The sequence below is a fragment of the Oncorhynchus nerka genome, linkage group LG27 (assembly GCF_034236695.1).
Source record: "Oncorhynchus nerka isolate Pitt River linkage group LG27, Oner_Uvic_2.0, whole genome shotgun sequence".
Taxonomy (NCBI): domain Eukaryota; kingdom Metazoa; phylum Chordata; class Actinopteri; order Salmoniformes; family Salmonidae; genus Oncorhynchus; species Oncorhynchus nerka.
Window position 1 is genome coordinate 38,932,843 of NC_088422.1, and position 18,761 is coordinate 38,951,603.

The following is an 18,761-nucleotide window of genomic DNA, read 5'->3' on the forward strand; positions in this document are numbered from 1 at the left end:
CCCACTACTGTTGAGCATTTGCGTCCCACAGATAAGTAACAGAAAAGAAAGAAACTAACAAGGAAAACACACAGGCAACTGCCAAAATAAAGGAAACCGCAACTTAAAGTGTCTTTAGAGGGCAGTGGGCCAGTTTAGATTCAGTCAAAATCAAATGTTATTTGCGACGCGCTTTGTAAATAACAGTTGTGCACTAACAGTGAAATGCTTAGTTACGGGCCCTTCCCAACAACGCAGAGAGAAAGACAATAGAGAAGTAATAGACAAGTAAAACACGTAATAATGAAAGTAATAATAAAAACAAAATGAATTATGATAACATGGCAGTATACAAGGAGCACCAATTCAATGTGCAGGGTTGCCAGATAATCGAGGTAGATATGTACATTAGGGCTGACCCCATGTAGTCAACTGGTCGATTGATTGGTCGATAGCTGTTGGTCGACCGAGATTTCTTTAGTCAAGCATATAGCAACAACATTTTGTTTTAATCAAGGTGCAACAAGACGCCTGTCTGATTCGCGCCTGGAGACTAATTCATTGTGGAAGCCGTGGGAATGGGACAGTCCATCACTCTTAAGACATGTGCCACAGAAATGGTATATGGTTCTATTACATGCCTTAATTGTCTAAGAATTGTGAGGAGAGAGGAAACCCCAACTTATTTAGGTCTATAATCAACAGCATGACTGTTAAATGTGCCTGACTTTATACATCATCCATATACAGCACCAGTCAAATGTTTGGACACACCTACTCATTCCCTGCTTTTTCTTTGTTTGACTATGTTCTACATTGCAGAAAAGTAGTGAAGACATCAAACTATAAAATAACACATATGGAATCATCTAGTAACCCCCCAAAATATAGATTTTAGATTCTTCAAAGTAGCCACCTTTTGCCCTGATGACAGCTTTGTACACTCTTCGCATTCTCTCAACCAGCTTCATGAGGTAGTCATCTAGAATGCAAAAAATAAATAGATTGGTCGACCAGTATTTTTGTTGAGGTCAGGGACCACCCCTAGTGTACATACAGTATAACGAGACATAAAGTGGCAGATAGTAAACAGTAGCAGCAGCATATGTGATGAGTCAAAAAAGTTGGTGCAAAAAGGGTTCAATGCAGATAGTATAAATGCAGGTAGGTAGCTATTTGGTGAACTATTTACAGTGCCTTCATACCCCTTGACTTTTTCCACATTTTGTTTTGTTACAGCCTGAAGATTTTGTGTCACTGGCCTACACACAATACCCTATAATGTCAAAGTTATTAAATTATGTTTTTCGAAACATTTACTAATTAATACAAAAGGAAAGCAATAAGTATTCAACCCCTTTGTTAAATTATGGACAGTATGTGGATAGAATATTTAGAATATGTAGGATAGAAAACTATAGTGTCACGCCCTGACCTTTTGGGGGGCACACGGGGAGTGTAACTGAGTCAGGTTGGAGACCTGAGCCAACTCCCCGTGCTTACCGTGGCGAGCATGTGACTGGTCAGGTCCCGTGCTATGGGGTGATGCGCACTGTGTCGAGGCTGAGCATTCACAGGCCGGTGTGCACGGTGCCAGCGTCCCGCATTTGCCGGGTGGAAGCGGGCATCCAGCCAGAACGGTTGGTGCCAGCTCTGCGCTCGAAACCGCCAGTGCACCTCCACGGCCCAGTTCATCCGGTGCCTCCTCTACGCACCAGGCCTCCTATCGGTCTTCCAAGCCTGGTGGGCCCTGTGGCAGCCCCACGCACCAGGCTGTCTCTGCGTCTCCTCCCTCCAAAGTCGCCCTCCAGTCCGGAGCTTTCAGCGACGCCCTCCAGTCCAGAGCCCCCAGTGTCGCCCTCCAGTCCGGAGCCCCCAGTGTCGCCCTCCAGTCCGGAGCCTCCAGTGTCGCCCTCCAGTCCGGAGCCTCCAGTGTCGCCCTCCAATCCGGAGCCTCCAGTGTCGCCCTCCAATCTGGAGCCTCCATGTCGCCCTCCAGTCCGGAGGCTCCAGTGTCGCCCTCCAATCCGGAGCCTCCATGTCGCCCTCCAGTCCGGGGCCCGCAACGAGGGTGCCCAGTCCAGGGCCCGCAACGAGGGTCCCCGCACTAGAGGCGGGGCTTGGCCCTAAGTGGGCCAAGCCAGAGGTGGAGTGGAGTCTACGTCCTGCACCAGAGCCGCCACCGCAGATAGATGCCCACCCAGACCCTCCCCTATAGGTTTAGGTTTTGCGGCCGGAGTACGCACCTTTTGGAGGGGTACTGTCACGCCCTGACCTTGGAGATCTTTTTATGTCTCTATTTTGGTTTGGTCAGGGCGTGAGTTGGGGTGGGCATTCTATGTTTTGTGTTTCTATGATTTTCTATTTCTATGTTTTGGCCGGGTATGGTTCTCAATCAGGGACAGCTGTCTATCGTTGTCTCTGATTGGGAACCATACTTAGGTACCCTTTTTCCCGCCTGTGTTTGTTGGAGGTTAACTTTGTTTGATGGCACATAGCCTGAAGCTTCATGGTTTGTTTTGTATTGTTTATTGTCTTATCGGCGTCTTTTCGAATAAAAGAAAATGTACGATCACCACGCTGCACCGTGGTCCAGTTCCCTCAACAGCCGTGACATATATATATATATATATATATATATATATATATGTCACGGCTGTTGAAGGATATATATATATATATATATATGTCACAGCTGTTGAAGGAACTGGACCAAGGTGCAGCGTCGTGATCGTACATTTTCTTTTCGTATATATTTTCTTATATATATATATATATACAGCAAAAGTTGAATAGGATGGCATTGACAGGAATACACAATATACATATGAAATGAGTAAAACAGTATGTACAAAAGCTGAAGAATATACGCACATCCAGGTACTTTCTGCAGGTGCTGGAGTTGTAGGCAAACTCATGGAAAACAGAAAGGAAAACGCTGTACACTGCTGCTCATGCTCCTATGTGATTTTTTTTATAGTACAACATGCTGACCCTTAGGTCTTCATCAGTCATCCATACATAAAACAGTATGTAAACATTATTAAATTGACCAGCGTTCCAATAGAGTGTACAATAGAGATTCTGTCATCTGTGGATCTGTTGGGGCGGTATGCAAATTGGAGTGGGTCTGGGAGGATGGTGTTGATGTGAGCCATGACCAGCATTTCATGGCTACAGATGTGAGTACTACAGGGTGATAGTAATTTAGACAGTTTACCATGGTGTTCTTGGGCACAGAGACTATGATGGTCTGCTTGAAACATGTAGGTATTACAGACTGGGTCAGGGAGAGATTGAAAATGTCAGTGAAGACACTTGCCAGATGGTTAGTGAATGCTCTTGAGTACGCATCCTGGTAATCCGTCTGGCCCTGCGGCCTTGTGAATGTTACCCTGTCTTACTCACATCCGGAACAGCTGGTGCTCCTACACATGGTTCAGTGTTGCTTGCCTCAAGGCAAGCATAGAAAGAATTTATCTTGTTTGGTAGGCTCGGGTCACTGGGAAGCTCACGTTTGGGTTTCCCTTTGTAATCTGTGATAGTTTGCAAGCTCTGCCATATCCTACGAGCGTCAGAGCCGGTGTAGTAGGATTCGATTTTAGTCCTGTATTGATGGTTCATCGAAGGGTGTAGCAGGATTTCTTATAAGCATCCGGGTTAGTGTCCCGCTCTTTGAAAGTGGCAGCTCTATCCTTTAGCTCAGTGCGGATGTTGCCTGTAATCCATGGCTTCGGGTTGGAATATGCATGTACGGTCACTGTGGGGACGACGTCATCGATGCACTTTTTAATGAAGCTGAAACATGAGATGATGGCGGTGGATGAATGGCACTACAATGGGCCTCAGGATCTTGTCACGGTATCTCTGTGATTTCAAATTGCCATCGATAAAATGGGATTGTGTTTGTTGTCCGTACCTTATGCATGCCCATACCATAACCCCACCGCCACCATGGGGCACTCTGTTCACAACGTTGACCTCAGACAACCCGATCGTCAACACGACGCCATACATACTGTCTGCCATCCGCCCGGTACAGTTGAAACCGGGATTCACCAGTAAAGAGCAAACTTCTCCAGAGGGCCAGTATGTATATATTGAACATGAGCATTTGCCCTCTGAAGTTGTTTGCAATGCCGAACTGCAGTCAGGTCAAGACACTGGTGAAAGCAACGAGCACGCAGATTATCTTCCCTTCTGATAGTTCTTTGGTTGTGCAAACCCACAGTTTGATCAGTTGTCTGGGTGGCTAGTCTCAGACGATCCCGCGGGTGAAGATGCCATATGTGGAAGTCCTGGGCTGGCATGGTTACACATGTTCTGCGGTTGTGAGGCCATTTGGACTGGCAAATTCTCTATAACGACGTTGGAGGCAGCTATTGATAGAGAAATTAACATTCAATTCACTGGCAACAGCTCTGGGGGACATTCCTGCAGTCAGCATGCCAATTGCACACTCCCTTAGAACATCTGTGGCATTGTGTTGTGACACAAAACTGCACATTTTAGAGTGCCCTTTTATTGTCCCAAGCACAAGGTGCAACTGTGTCATGATCATGCTGTTTAATCAGCTTCTTGATATGCCACACCTGTCAGGTGGATGGGTTATCATGGCAAAGGCGAAACGCTCACTAACAGGGATGTAAACAAATTTCTGCACAACATTTAAGATACATTTCTGTGCGTATGGAACATTTCTGGGATATTTTATTTCAGCTCATGAAACATGGGACCAACACTTTACATGTTGAGTTTATATTTTTATTCAGTGTAGTTTACAGCTATCATAAAGTATTCTATCTCTGGTGAGCAGAATCTCGAGACTTCTGAATTTTAGAGATCGCACACCAGCTGTTTTTAACAAAGAGATACACACCACCCGCCTTGAGCTTACCTGACACTGCCGTTCTGTCCTGCCGATTGTATATTATCCATGTCCTTGATCATCCACGTTTCCGAGAATCATAGGATATCACAGCTCACATCAGCCTCTATATCGCCGTCTCTTTCTCTTCCCGAGTGTCAGGGATTAGTGCCTGGCCAGGGGTGAGCAGTATGTCCTGTGCCGCCGACTCGTTGAAGTTGAAATCTTCATCCAAATCGAGGTGAGTGATCGCTGTTCTGATGTCCAGAAGATCTTTTCAGTCGTAGGAAATGATGGCGGACACATTATGTACTAAAAGAGTTAAGATCAGGGCAAAAATACACACAAAATGGCGGAATTGGTCAGGAGCTCGGAAAATGGATGCCATACACTGTACACTCCGGCGCCATTCTGGCAAAGATTCTACAAGTGTCTGGAACTCTTGTTGAAGGGATGCGACACACATTTGGTGTTTTGTCGATGGTGGTGGAAAACACTGTCTCTGTTGCCGCTCCAGAATCTCCCACAAGTGTTCAATTGGGTTGAGATCTGGTGACTGAGACGGCAATGGCATAGAGTTAACATTGTTTTCATGCTCAAAAAATCATTCCGTTACCACTCGTGCCCTTTGGATGGGATCATTGTCATCCTATGGGGGCATAGCCATGGTAGACAAAATAAAGGCCTGCCTGGCATTTTTTATACACATGATGGGATGTTAATTGCTTAATTAACTCAGGTACCACAACTGTGTGGAAGCACCTGCTTTCAATACCCTTTGTATCCCTCATTTACTCAAATGTTCCCATTATTAGTTTTTCACAAAGCAGATAATAACACTGCTTTTATAGGTGTAAGAGAAATGTTGCGTCTTTCAATTTGCAACTCCTTTAACCTCAATGATAACCCCAGACTGTGTACAACATGTATCACATTTTATATACAGTACAACAATGTGACGCAAATCTAGATAATAAATGTCATTGATCACTCTATTATGTAGATTGGAGTTATCATATTCCAATTAATTTCATGCAGAAAATACACTACTGATGTCCCTAATATCCTAGGGATAGCATTGCAGCATGTACAGTATCACAGTCTTTATGTTGTTAAATGGCAGATTTGTCAAGTTGCCATCGGTTATTAATCTTCTGTCAGTCTGTTTGACAGCTGTTGGCCAGCGTCTATACAGAGTATTTGTAATAATATCAATTTCACAACTGTACACTTGTTTACTTGGGTGGCTGGCTTGTTCATCTATGGTTTCCTCCACCACCACCTGCAGCCATTCCACCATGAACCACCAATGGGAGCCTCACACATCTTAATTCCCCCGCAGTTTAGCAATTACTCCCTGGTAAATGAATGAGATAGCATGCCTAATCTCCTGTAAGCTTATCTCCCAGTTCTGTGGAAATGTCTGCGGCTCCGCTCGCCCTATAAATAATACATTGATAGCAGCATAATTTGCATGAACTGTAGCTTTGGCAAGTCAATAGGCTTTTATCTCTTCATTGAACCAAAAAGTGAGTGAATGAGTGAGTGTGGGAAGGGGAGCCTCTCTCTCACCCGTCAGTTTGACATGACAGGAAGGGAGTTTTCAGGGCCTGTCAGTTTCCATACAGCTCCCTGGCATCACTATGGGTGAGGAGGGGGAGGGGAGAGGAAGGAACTACTCTACAGACAGAGGCCCCCACCTCTGTATCCTCGGATCAACCCTCCCTCTCTGTTTGCTGGTCTGTGTCTATCCATACCCCTACCCCCTACACCTGCCACATGGTAGGTTCATTGCTCATTTGAAATAGGAATGCCATATGTGTTATGTCAGGGTGTTGTTTTAACTATGTACGTGTTGTTCACAACATGTGGAAGCAATTACTGAGTTGCTGGAAATTCAAAGAGTGTGTTTTATCTCTTTCTCCAGAAAGGCTAATCTATCAGAACCTTTTTTGTTTGTTGTTTTTATCTATTCAGTGAACGCATAGGGAATGGGGTGGGGTTGGTCCATGTGAGTGCAGTAGTCTCTGGACTTGACTGGCGGTAGTTAACTCCTACCAGGCAGTCATGGGGCCTCGGAAAAATGTGCCACTGTCCATAGAAACCAGACAGAGCTGACGTACATCACAGTGGAGCCGTTGTGAATTCCTAAAGTGCTCCTCTCTGAAAGAGCACCATGTCTTCCATGTTCATTACATGAGCTAAAAAAGAATGTCTGTGTTTGGGTAAGGACCGTAGTAAACGGACCTCTTCTAGATCGAGGAAATGGAGAGAACTATTAACTTCATCAAGATGACCGAGTGGCATCCATAGAAAATTGAATGATGAGGGTCAGAGAGAGATGGGGAAAAAATCAATCTTGACAAGCCATCAGTGGAGTCAAATCACCAGTGTAAAATTGGTTTTCATGAAGGAAGGACAAACACTGTCATTTGTAATTGGCCACACTTACAATAACTCTGTCTGTTTAATTTCTAGCATGTTAACTGCAACAGGTGCTGCCAACAATGGCTGCTTTCTTTCACTTCAAATCAGCAGCCACCTGAACACCCACATTGTCAGGATTTAACAGATTACATCAATTAGAATATTGCTTGCAGGTGTGCCCGTTTGGTGCAATCAGTTACAGTTATTTGAATAAAACTGTCTGGTAGCCAGGCTGGTGTATGGTATTGCAGGCCAGCCTGGGTAGATACGAGCACGTCGTAAAACCATTATATTCAAACACACAACAGATAAGACTGCAGATGTATTCCAATGTATTCCCGTGTTGTTGTTTTTTAGATTGCTCGGTAACCTCTGAGTCCTATGTTGTCAGTGGGGATGTTTATGTAGATTCACCTGCATGGCTGTGCCTGCCCGAGATATAGGTCTACAGGCCTACTCAGATTGTTTTCTCATCGCTCGTATTTCCTCCATGGAGCCTAGCCCTCTGTTTAAAGAAATGTGTAATTTTCCTCCATTATCCCAACATAATGTTTGACAATGAACAGTATTCAAAGTCAGAAATAGTATCCTTGACCCTGAATAACCCACCAAATAACCCCCTGCTGTGGCCTGAAGCGTAGCTCAGATGATTACGATGATTTCTCTTTTATGGAGAGCATAATGAAGTCTCTGTGTTGTTTCAACTATTAAAACGTGTGTGTGGGTGTGTGTGTGCGGGCGTGCATACATGTGTGTTTGTAGCCTGGCTAAATTTAATGTTCATGAAGAGGGCTAACCGCGTGCTTGAAGAATTGCCTCCACAACAGAAGGACCTGTGTGTAAACAAACCCTGTTGTACTGTCACAGGCGTTTTAGTGGAATATGAAGGGACCATTAGATTGTATCAGGGTCAAATGAGTTCAACTCATCCTATTCTGGGCGGTCGGCTCTCTGTGACTCTATTGATAACATATTATTTATGTCTGTCGAGTGGTTCATACAAAGCATGTGTTACCCATTAGCCTGCTTTACACTAAAATCTGTTCCTCAATGGCACTGTTTGTCTAAGGTTGATGTTTGATCAAACAGGACGTCACCAACTGAGCCACTCAATTTATTTTTAACAATATTTAATGTAATTGTGAATCAGATTGTATGTGTTAATTTACTTTATTACTTTTATTTTTGCAGGGAAAGTGGACATTAACCCCCTATAGTCGATTGACGCACCGGTTCTAAGACTCATCTAAACGTAACTGGTACCGGTTCTAAAAATATATGGAAGTATGAAGGTCGTTTTGTGCCTAACCAAAAAAGGGGTTAAATATGTGACTGACCGGCTCAATTCGGTCTAAAATATTGTTTGTTACATTAGATAAAAATAGAGACTCCGAGCTAGAAAATGGTATATCATCCACTGCAGTTGAGGAACAATGGGAAAATAATTCTGCTTTAAAAGTTGATCAACTTGTAACCCTACTTTTAAGAAACTGGCACTTGAATGTTTTGTTACACCTACTGGAGAGCTCTTCTTTGTCTACACCCGTTCATTCACACCCTCTTAAGCCTTAGCCCCACCCATCTCTTAAAAGGATTCACATGTGAGGCCATGTGCTAAACAGAGGGAGTAAGGTAGTGTAGTAAACAACCAAAGATTTCCAGACTAAAAGTGGTGAAAGTAGTAGCAAAAATACACTATTTAGTCCTTGGCCAATATCCTAATCCAATTTTGGTGCAGGTCATGTTTTTCTTCGCATAAATGTTTCTAGTAAACACACACTATATCAAATAAAAGTTTATTTGTCACATGCACTGGATACAGAAAGTGTAAACGGTATAGTGTAATGGTTACTTGCATATTTGCATATTAGTAATATCAAAAATAGTGTCCAGATATATATTGTATAAATATTTGAGAATTATTAGATGATTCTTACTCAGACACACCTGTTCAAATTGATGGGTCGTGTGAAAGAAACCATCCCCCAGCCACATCTAGCTAAGTGGTTGAGTCACTATTGTTTAGACATGTACACATGTTCATGAAATACAATAGATGACAATAATCAACCCCAGACACACCTGGTTAACTTGATGGGTCATGTAATCATCTGGCAAAGTGGAGTCTTTTGTTTAGACATGTAGTTAGATAGCTAAACAATTAACCTAATGTTGCTTTCAAGACAACTGGGAACTTGGAAAAATCAAAGTAAAATCATGACACCAGTGATCATCAGGTCGGAATGTCGGGTCTCTAGAAAGAGGCCCGAATTCCGAGTTGGATGACCGGTCAAAACTATTTTTCCCAGTCGGAGTTCCCAGTTGTCTTGAACGCACTGAAATCAGAAGTCGAAGATTTCCGAGTTCCCAGTTGTTTTGAATGCAGCAATAATCTCAACCCATACTACTAGCAATACAAACTGATTGTCACAGCTATGCATGAATCTGCAGGTAGCTAAAGCTAACCAACTAGTTTCAATGTTAGCTAGCCAGATAACATTAGGCTATATATAACTAGCAATGCAAATGGCTTTCTGAGATACGAATAATATTAATACATAGATCATACACGTAATGTTAGCTGGCGAGCCAGCCAGCTAATGTTTGCTAGATAGCTAACAATACACTTTAACTTGCGATGAAAGTGACTTAATGACAACATTTTTTACTTATAATATCTGAAAATGTAGCTAGCTAGACTTATCCATATAGATGGATGAACGCTTCTCCCTCTCTGTCACGAATGGCATGGTTGCCCTTAGTTTGACGATGTAATCCGGAAACAGGTGTTTTATACAACAGCCTTCTGTGTTCTCTTTTCAACTCCCTTCGCATATTTGCAATCAAATGCCAGAATTTTCTCCATTTCCTTAGCTATCATATTTTGCTTCTACCAGGCATTCCACTGATTTTAAAACTCGGTCAACTTCTTTTCTGTGACAACAACACTGTTGTTTTCCCCATCACTGTCATCAGAAGACTTATCAGAAGCTACATTTTGCAGTTCTTCATGATATCTTTCTAAAAAGCAGCTACTTTGCAGCTCATGTTATAGACAGAAGCATGCTACATGGCAGACCAATTCATTATTCATTATCAAGAGTGTGCAAAGCTGTCATCAAGGCAAAGGGTAGCTACTTTGAAGAATCGCAAATATAAAATATATTTTGATTTGTTTAACACATTTATGGTTACTACATGATTCCATATGTGTTATTTCATAGTTTTTATGTCTTCACTATTATTCTACAATGTAGAAAATAGTATAAATAAATAAAAACCCTAAACTGAGTAGGTGTGTCCAAACCTTTGACTGGTACTGTATGTGTAAAAAATATATATATAAAAAAACCTGAGCTTTCTTATATCACCTAGATATAATTAACACTTAACTTTGTTTCTTATTATTTATTTTTTGACTTTCTTTTTGCCATATATAAATGTGTTATTCAGTGCATTTCTTTGGGCTGTAGTAGTAAAGGCCAAATTCAATATTTTAGACTTGTAAGAATTAATCAACATTTAAAGTAAAAGTGCTGGTTCTAGCCAGCCGGCTAAATTTCAATCATAGTCCCTGGGCAGGTATTTTTTTTTAGGCTTAGTTATAGTGAAACGTGAATTCTCGTCATCATTTTGACAGTTTGTTGCAAAAGCAATATATTTTGGTCTATTTTAATAGTAATAGTTGCCCCTAGCAGTTCAACACTACGTCATCTCAAACTCTCCCTTCTAGATGTTCTGGGTGGTACCACCTCAGGGCTTACTATAAAAGTAGGTGACAGCATGCCTTATTTGGCAATGATCTTGGTAAGATGCTTCCTTGACCTAGGCTTACTGATGTTACACAAAATTCAAAGGGCATTAAGGCACATTTCTGCATATGACCAAATTAAATGTTTTTGCTTACCGTTTCATATACATCTATGTGCTTTTACGTAGAAAAACAACATGTAGGCTATGAGGATACTATGTTTATTTGTAGCTACAGGCAAGTCAGTCAGAATAAATGATTATTTACAATGAAGGCCAAACCCTAACCTGGACGACGCTGGGCCAATTGTGCGCCGTCCAATGGGACTTCCAATCACAGCCCGTTGTGATACACCCTGGAATTTAACCAGGGTCTGTAGTGATGCCTCTAGCACTGAAATGCAGTGCCTTAGACTGCTGCGCCACTCGGGTGGCATCATCATTAAAAAAAAAGAATGACAATGGTGGTCATCTCAAATCGTTTTATTTTTTTCCCAACCACTATTACTGCTTGGTCTGCTAATACAGTTAGTTTATAGTTCAATGGTTGTGAGTTCTAATCCCACACGGGGCAGATATCTTTTTGTAATTCTTTATTTACAATATTCATCCTGTGCCCATACACTTGTAATTCTGAAAAGTGAAAGCATACCTGTGGGATTGCCCTGGTAGTAGTTGTAGGTTTTTACAGTGCCTTCAGAAAGTATTCAGATCCCATTACTTTTTCCACATTTTGTTAGGTTACAGCCTTATTGTAAAATTAATTAAATAGTCCCCCCCCCCCCGTCAATCTACACACAATACCCCATAATGACAAAGCAAAAACTGTTTTATATAATTATAAATAAATACAAATATTTACATAAGTAAGACCCTTTACTCAGTCCTTTGTTGAAGCACAATTGGCAGCGATTACAGTCGTCTTGGGTATGACCCTACAAGCTTGGCCCACCTGTATTTGGGGAGTTTCTCGCATTCTTTTCTGCAGATCCTCTCAAGCTCTGTCAGGTTGGATGGGGAGCGTCGCTGCACAGCTATTTTCAGGTCTTTCCAGAGATGTTCGGCTAAGCTGGGCTCTGGTTTAGCCACTTATGGACATTCAGAGACTTGTCCCGAAGCCACTCCTGGTTTGGATTGGCTGTGAACCTTCACCCTAGTCTGATTTCCTGTGAGCTCTTGAGCAGGTTTTCATCAAGGATCTCTCTGCACTTTGCTCCCAGTCCCTGCTGAAATACATCCCCACAGCATGATTCTGCCACCACCATACTTCACCGTAGTGATGGTGCCAGGTTTCTTCCAAATGTGACACTTGGCATTCAGGCCAAAGAGTTTAATCTTGTTTCTCATGGTTTGAGATTCTTTAGGTGCCTTTTGGCAAACTCCAAGCGAGCGGTCATGTGCCTTTTACTGAGGGGCTTCTGTCTGGCCACTCTACCATAAAGACCTGATTGGTGGAGTGCTGCAGAGATGGTTGTTATTCTGGAAGGTTCTACAATCTCCACAGAGTTACTCTAGAGCTCTTTCAGAGTGACCGTTGGATTTTTGGTCATCTCCCTGACCAAGGCCCTTCCCTCCCAATTGCTTAGTTTGGCCGGGCATCCAGCTCTAAGAAGAGTCTTGGTGGTTCCTCCAAATTCCTTCCATTTAAGAATGATGGAGGCCACGGTGTTCTTGGGAACCTTCAATGCTTCAGAAATGTTTTGGTACCTTTCCCCAAATTTGTGCATCGACACAATCCTGTCTTGGCGCTCTACTGACAATTCCTCAAACCTCATTACTTGGTTTTTGCTCTGACATGCACTGTCAACTGTGGGACCTTATATAGACAGGTGTGTGCCTTTCCAAATCATGTCCAATCAATTGAATTTACCACAGGTGGACTCCAATCAAGTTGTAGAAACATCTCAAGGATGATCAATGGAAACAGGATGCACCTGAGCTCAATTTCAACTCTCATAGCAAAGGCACTGAATACTTATGTAAAAATGTCTAATTGTCATTATGGGGTATTGTGTGTAGATTACTGAGGGTTTTTGTTTTATTAATCCATTTTAGAATAAGACTGTAACGTAACAAAATGTGGAAAAGGGAACTGAGTTTATTTGGCCATTGGGAAAAAGCTACTGTAATACTTCAATGCAGATTGGATTGAATTGAGCCCTTAGTCTTCATTTTCAAGGTGATGATTGCACTTTTGGCGTGCCATGGGTGATTGAAATTTGCACCGCAAATGTCAATAGATGTCAGATACTCGGCGCCTTACCACTGTTAGCTAACTGTTTAGTGCCATATTTGCTTGTGATGCGCATCATTTTATTATCTGAGCATGGCAGTGGACTTCTGGTAAGAATGCTTTAGAGAGAAAGTGTTGAGATCAGGTACAACCACGTTTACCCACCCCCAAAATGAATATTTATGAGCAATTCCCCCCGATCCACAACCTGAATGCATTTCTTTTCTTTATATGAAGGGGTTGGGCAAAGGCTGAAATTGGGGTTGAGAGTTACCCTTTAAGAAAAATACAGACAGACAATAAGCACATGAAGAGCAACATATTGTCCAACACTTAGCACGTAGACAGACAGAGCAATAACACCAAAAGAAACCCAACAAAATGTTATACCACCAATAGTCTACAGGTTTTGTTTGGTGGAATCCGTCATGCAGATAGAGAATGTTATTCCCACTGTTTCAGTAGGACCACATGGCCTCGGTTAGCTGTGACTATTACCTTCATTGACCTCTGTTCCCCCATGTAGTTCAAACAAGATCAATTATTATTCCATGCATCTATTTAGAAATATCAGCGAGCCAAAGTTGGCAACTTTTCTCATGTCTGTGTTCATGCTACTTGAAGTGAAGAGGGTCATTTTCTTTCATTTAAGAGGAAGAGAAAAAAGGCGGGATTTATCCTTCTCTCTCTGTTTTCAAAGACTGCCCTGAAGTGTCGTCCTGACTCTATTATGCTGAGCTCGCCTGTCTGCGCCGCTGCTCATCCAGTTTCCTCTATGTTCTTTAGCTTTAGCAAATAACATCATGGCTCCCTGTCTCTCCTCTCCATGTCAGGAATACTAGCATTAGCCTCTAATATGCTACTCCAGTGCTCTTCTCTTTACCAGTCTTAGCTAACACAGTGGCTGGCCTGCCCTGTCATGGCTCTGCAGCGATGGCGTAATGCTCATTCGCCCAGTGTCGACACCCAGGTCGTCTAATTCCATTTGCTTCTATTTTCCAGGCGGGCAGGCAGTCATTCAGCAGTAACTGTATCTGTCTGAGTCTCCCACTGCCTCTCTCCTCTCTCCCAGGGGACCATTACCACATCCCTGCTACAGCTCTTTAATGGTTTCAATACTCGCTTGACAGGACGGCACAACGCTGACTTGATTGACACATTAATTCCTCGCTCCCTTATCTCCCGGTATAGGGAGTGAATGGTGTATCACAGAGACGAGTGTTTCTGAGAGCTTATCAGTAATGGCTCGTCAGGTAGTGTCCTCCTAGGTGATGTATCTGGGTAGTGTGTCTTAAGGTAGCATGCACCTACATACGGAGCCCGTGTCTATGGAAACACAGAACACACCCACTCTACCCCTCCCCCTTCTTCTTCCTCTCTCTTTCTTCCTATCTCTTTCAGTTGTATTATCTCTCTTCCCCTCTCTCAGAGGATTTTGTCATATTGTCGTCCATCTCACTCTCTCTCTCTCTCTCTCTCTCTCTCTCTCTCTCTCCTCTATCTGTCTGTGTGTTGCTTTCTTCCCTCTCTCGCTCTCTCGCCCATGTCAGAGAAAAGGAAAAAGGAATGGCAATGACTGTGCCGCTGGCCCCTTATATCACCCAGCCCACCCCCCACATCCCTCTTCCATTCCCCCAACCCCTGTGAAGCCCAGGTTCTTTCCCAGACTCCTCATATTCAATAACAAACAGCCCACCCACCAGGTCGCTGACAGCCCTAATAGTTTTTCATGGGGGAAAAAATTGACCGACTTAATGTTTCGACACAAGTGATCATCCGTCCTCATCTCCTTAATGAAATTAGATTAAGTGCACCTGGGAAAGAGCTGATGAAGCAGAATGCCTTGCCACCTCCTTTAATTTAAAACCAATTTGCCAGCAATATTCCCCCCAGCTCGGGATTCTTCTAAGCAGATTCAAAATGGAGGACGAATGAGATCAGACCAGAGCTGACTAGTTTAATTCCGGTCCCCACAGGCAGCACCAAATTATAACTGACACCGGCAACAGAGGCTTTAATATGGAGATGTCATTTTTCTCCTCTCCTCCCCACCTTTGTCTCTCTTTCTCTTTTCTCTCTCTTTCTTTCTCTCTCTCTGTCTCGCTTTCTCTGTCTGTCTCTCTCTCTCTCTCTTTCTTCCTCTATGTGATGAACCGTGGCTGCCTCTGGAAAAGGCTGTGTTTTCATCAGCTGGTGTCATGATGTTATAGCTGTAGCAATTACAGTGGTCTGGAAACACTCTTCTGTTTCATTTATATTGGGCTGTTTGCAATGTTCTCTCTTCTCTAGTTTATCCGGTTTAAGTCTGTGTTTTTTTCCCTGGTTGTCAAGAGATACATCTGTTGTACATTTAGTGCATCACAACTATGTGGTGATTTTAGAGTTACAGTTCATTCTTCTTCTTTCTGACTGAATCGAAATCTGAGTCGTGGTCTGCTAAGTGGCACATTTTAAATCTGAATTTGATCATTTTAAGAAAAACTATTATGCCTAGTACTTAGGTGTACCTGCGTAGACCTTTCCGGAACGATTTGGCTAATTGTCTTGACATTTACTGTATGAACATTTTCAGACAGGGAATAATTTGAGGGGTGGGGGTGGGTGGCGGGCAAATTAAGCATATAATTAAAACCCTGTGGTGTCTTGACAAGGTGGGTGACGCGGAGGATGTCTTCTGTCCCCTGTAGGGCCAGGCAAACCAATGACACAGCCAACTGATAGCAGCAAACGCCTGCATGTCACTATCAATGCATGTCACAGTAAGAGTGACAGTAACAGCAATGATGCCGCTACCAAAGTTTTTGCATTCATTCCTGAATACACTACTCTGGATTGCTTTCTAAAGGTTACTTTGCCATGAACGTAATTCATGTAAACAGAAACCTGTGACTGATAAAGCAATTATCTTTGCATGGCTACGTGGGAAAGTGTCAAATCTAGAAGCTAAGTTTATCTCTCTGTTTAGCTCTGTCCTCTTTGTTCTTGTGGCGTTTGCTTTGGCAGGGGGTGTTAAAACAGGTATTCAGGCCTTTGTTCTTTGGAAATCATAACACGCACTCTTTCCAATTTCCCAACCATAGAGTAGGCCCTACCTCTAACCTTTTCAGAACACTGTGTCCGTTCTCTGCTGCAGTAGAGAGACAGCTTATGATCATAGTCATTGTGGAAATGATTCTTGCCTGGATGAACTTCAAGTTTCGCTGCGTACTTGTCCTCTTGTCCTACACCCTCACCTGCTCCACTTTTGAAGAGGTTCTTCAAATACCAATTTCCCATCTCAGAACCAATGCCCTATACTGTAATAGTCTGAAGAATTTTCTACAAGGGCCAAGTGGGATTGTCGATTTTACAATTTTCCACAAGAGATCATCTCTCTTTGATCTCCTAGTGATACAGCTGGTTCACCTCTAACATCAAACAGAATAGCTGTGGAGGTTTTATTTCATAAAAAATAAAAATAAATATTGTTTTGTAATTTGTTGAGAGATTAAAACGCTTAAAACTCAGGTAACCTCACACACACACACACACACACACACGGTAGTAGCTAAACTGAGTTCCATTGTCCAGTCCAAGTATCATGGCAGCCCGTCCATTGTTTTCACAAAGGCCCGCGTTTGAATAACAAGCCAAGTACTATAAACATTTTTCCACATCAGTAATAAAATAAACATTTAGTCCATATTGGTTGCAGATGTCCTCTCAGTAGAGAAAAAAATATGTATGAGTGTGTCAGATTTGAGTGTTTCTGATCTTGCATAAACATAATGCCTAAGTGTCTTTTTATTCAATAAACATCGGTGGACCCTAATTACTTCCACATTTCTTCTGGCTGGAAGTGGAAGGCAGACCTTGTGTTGTACGGAGCTTGGAGCTCTGTGTGTGAGTCCCAAATGGCACCCTATTCCCTACATACTGCACTACTTTTGACCAAAGCCCAATGCACTATATAGGGAATAGGGTACCTTTTGGGATGCTGCCTGTGACTGAGCCCTGTCCCAGCCGTTGGCTTGTCCAGAGAAACTTCCCTAATGCAACAGGACCTATTTTTCCTTTCCTGCAAATGGCATACGCAATCAGGGACAAATATAGAATTCTCCATTGTTCCTAGTAATCTGTGCCATCGTGGATAATGTTTCCCTGAAGAAACTGACCTTTTCTTTTTGGCCTGGAACACATCAATATATGGAACCCAGACCAACCTGACCCGTGGTGCTCAGAAAGGAGTGTTGAGAGAGCATGAAATCCCTTAACAGACAAAGAGGCCAGTCAGCCAAACAGCACGTTGAGCCTTACAGTTTTACATTTTATAGGGAAATAAACACATATTCATAGAGCACAGGCATAGACCATCATTATTTTTCGAAGCTCTATATTTTGTCTGTTTACTCACTGGTTTCCCTTACAGGACATGGCCAATTATGTTGGGCTTGTTGACATTAATGGACTCAGTGAACCTCAACAGGGTCCTATAAGGGGGATCTGACTAACCGGACCCCACATAATGATTATGACGGACAATAAACCAGGAGAAGAGGAGAGCATGCTGTCCAGTCTCTCTCGCTCTACCTCTCTCTCAGTGAGAAAGGAAAACCTCTCGTCTGTCTTCACTCCACCAACCACTTGAACATCTCTGACTAAATCTAAACACCCAGATGCCTGTGGAGGGTAGTGAACGCCAAAACCTCAAGCCTGCTCTCCCCCTTAAGTCGCTTTGGCCTTAGAGGGGAACTTTCCGTGTGTGTGTGTGTGTGTGTGTGTGTGTGTGTGTGTGTGTGTGTGATGTGGGGAGCTGGCGGGCAGAGAGGGAGTAGAGTAGAGATCTGGAAGAGCAGCGCTGAGATCAGGACCAGAACACACAGAGCCAGCTGCCTTCAATTGAAGTAGAAACCCAGCGACTCAGTCCCTCATGCGCAAAACCAGCTGCCTTTGATCTGCGGCAGCCAGGGGAAAAGGTGCAGGGCTTGAAAGATTACAGGAAAAAATAATTATTGTATCAAAGAGACCTACATAAAACTTTATAGGGGATTTAGAGGCGCAGGGGGGGAGAGGGAAGCAGGTACTAACGATGCCTGCCACTCATGTTCATTTGCCAGCTCTTTCCCTCTTTCAGGGGGCCTTCTTTAATGATGTGGTGCACCTGGCCTCTCCCTTAACTTTTATGCGAGAACATTTTTCTCCCCACTCCATCCCGCCATGCTACTTTACTTGGACTTTTATCACTCCAACAAGTTATCACCCACGATGGATTCATTGGTGTAATCTACCCTGATTTGCATGTCCGTTTCTGACTTTGACAAACAGCACAGTGCTATGCTAGAGAACCCTTACAATTGGGTGTCTGAGTGAGTTTCGGAGTCAGAGCCCGCCATTACGGAGGACTGGCCTAGCTGGCATTAAAACAGCCACCCTGCCGTCACCACAGACACAGCCTATACAGGCCTCGATTTAAATACATTTGACTTCATTAGCACTAAACCTGCTCCGGCCCAGGGACCCATGATG

The 18,761-nt window shown here is 43.1% G+C and overlaps 1 protein-coding gene across 1 annotated transcript in view; it reads left to right on the plus strand.

Annotated features, from left to right (window-relative positions):
- LOC115111749 (autism susceptibility gene 2 protein-like) overlaps window positions 1–18,761 on the plus strand; it is a 421,129-nt gene that overhangs the window by 278,409 nt on the left and 123,959 nt on the right.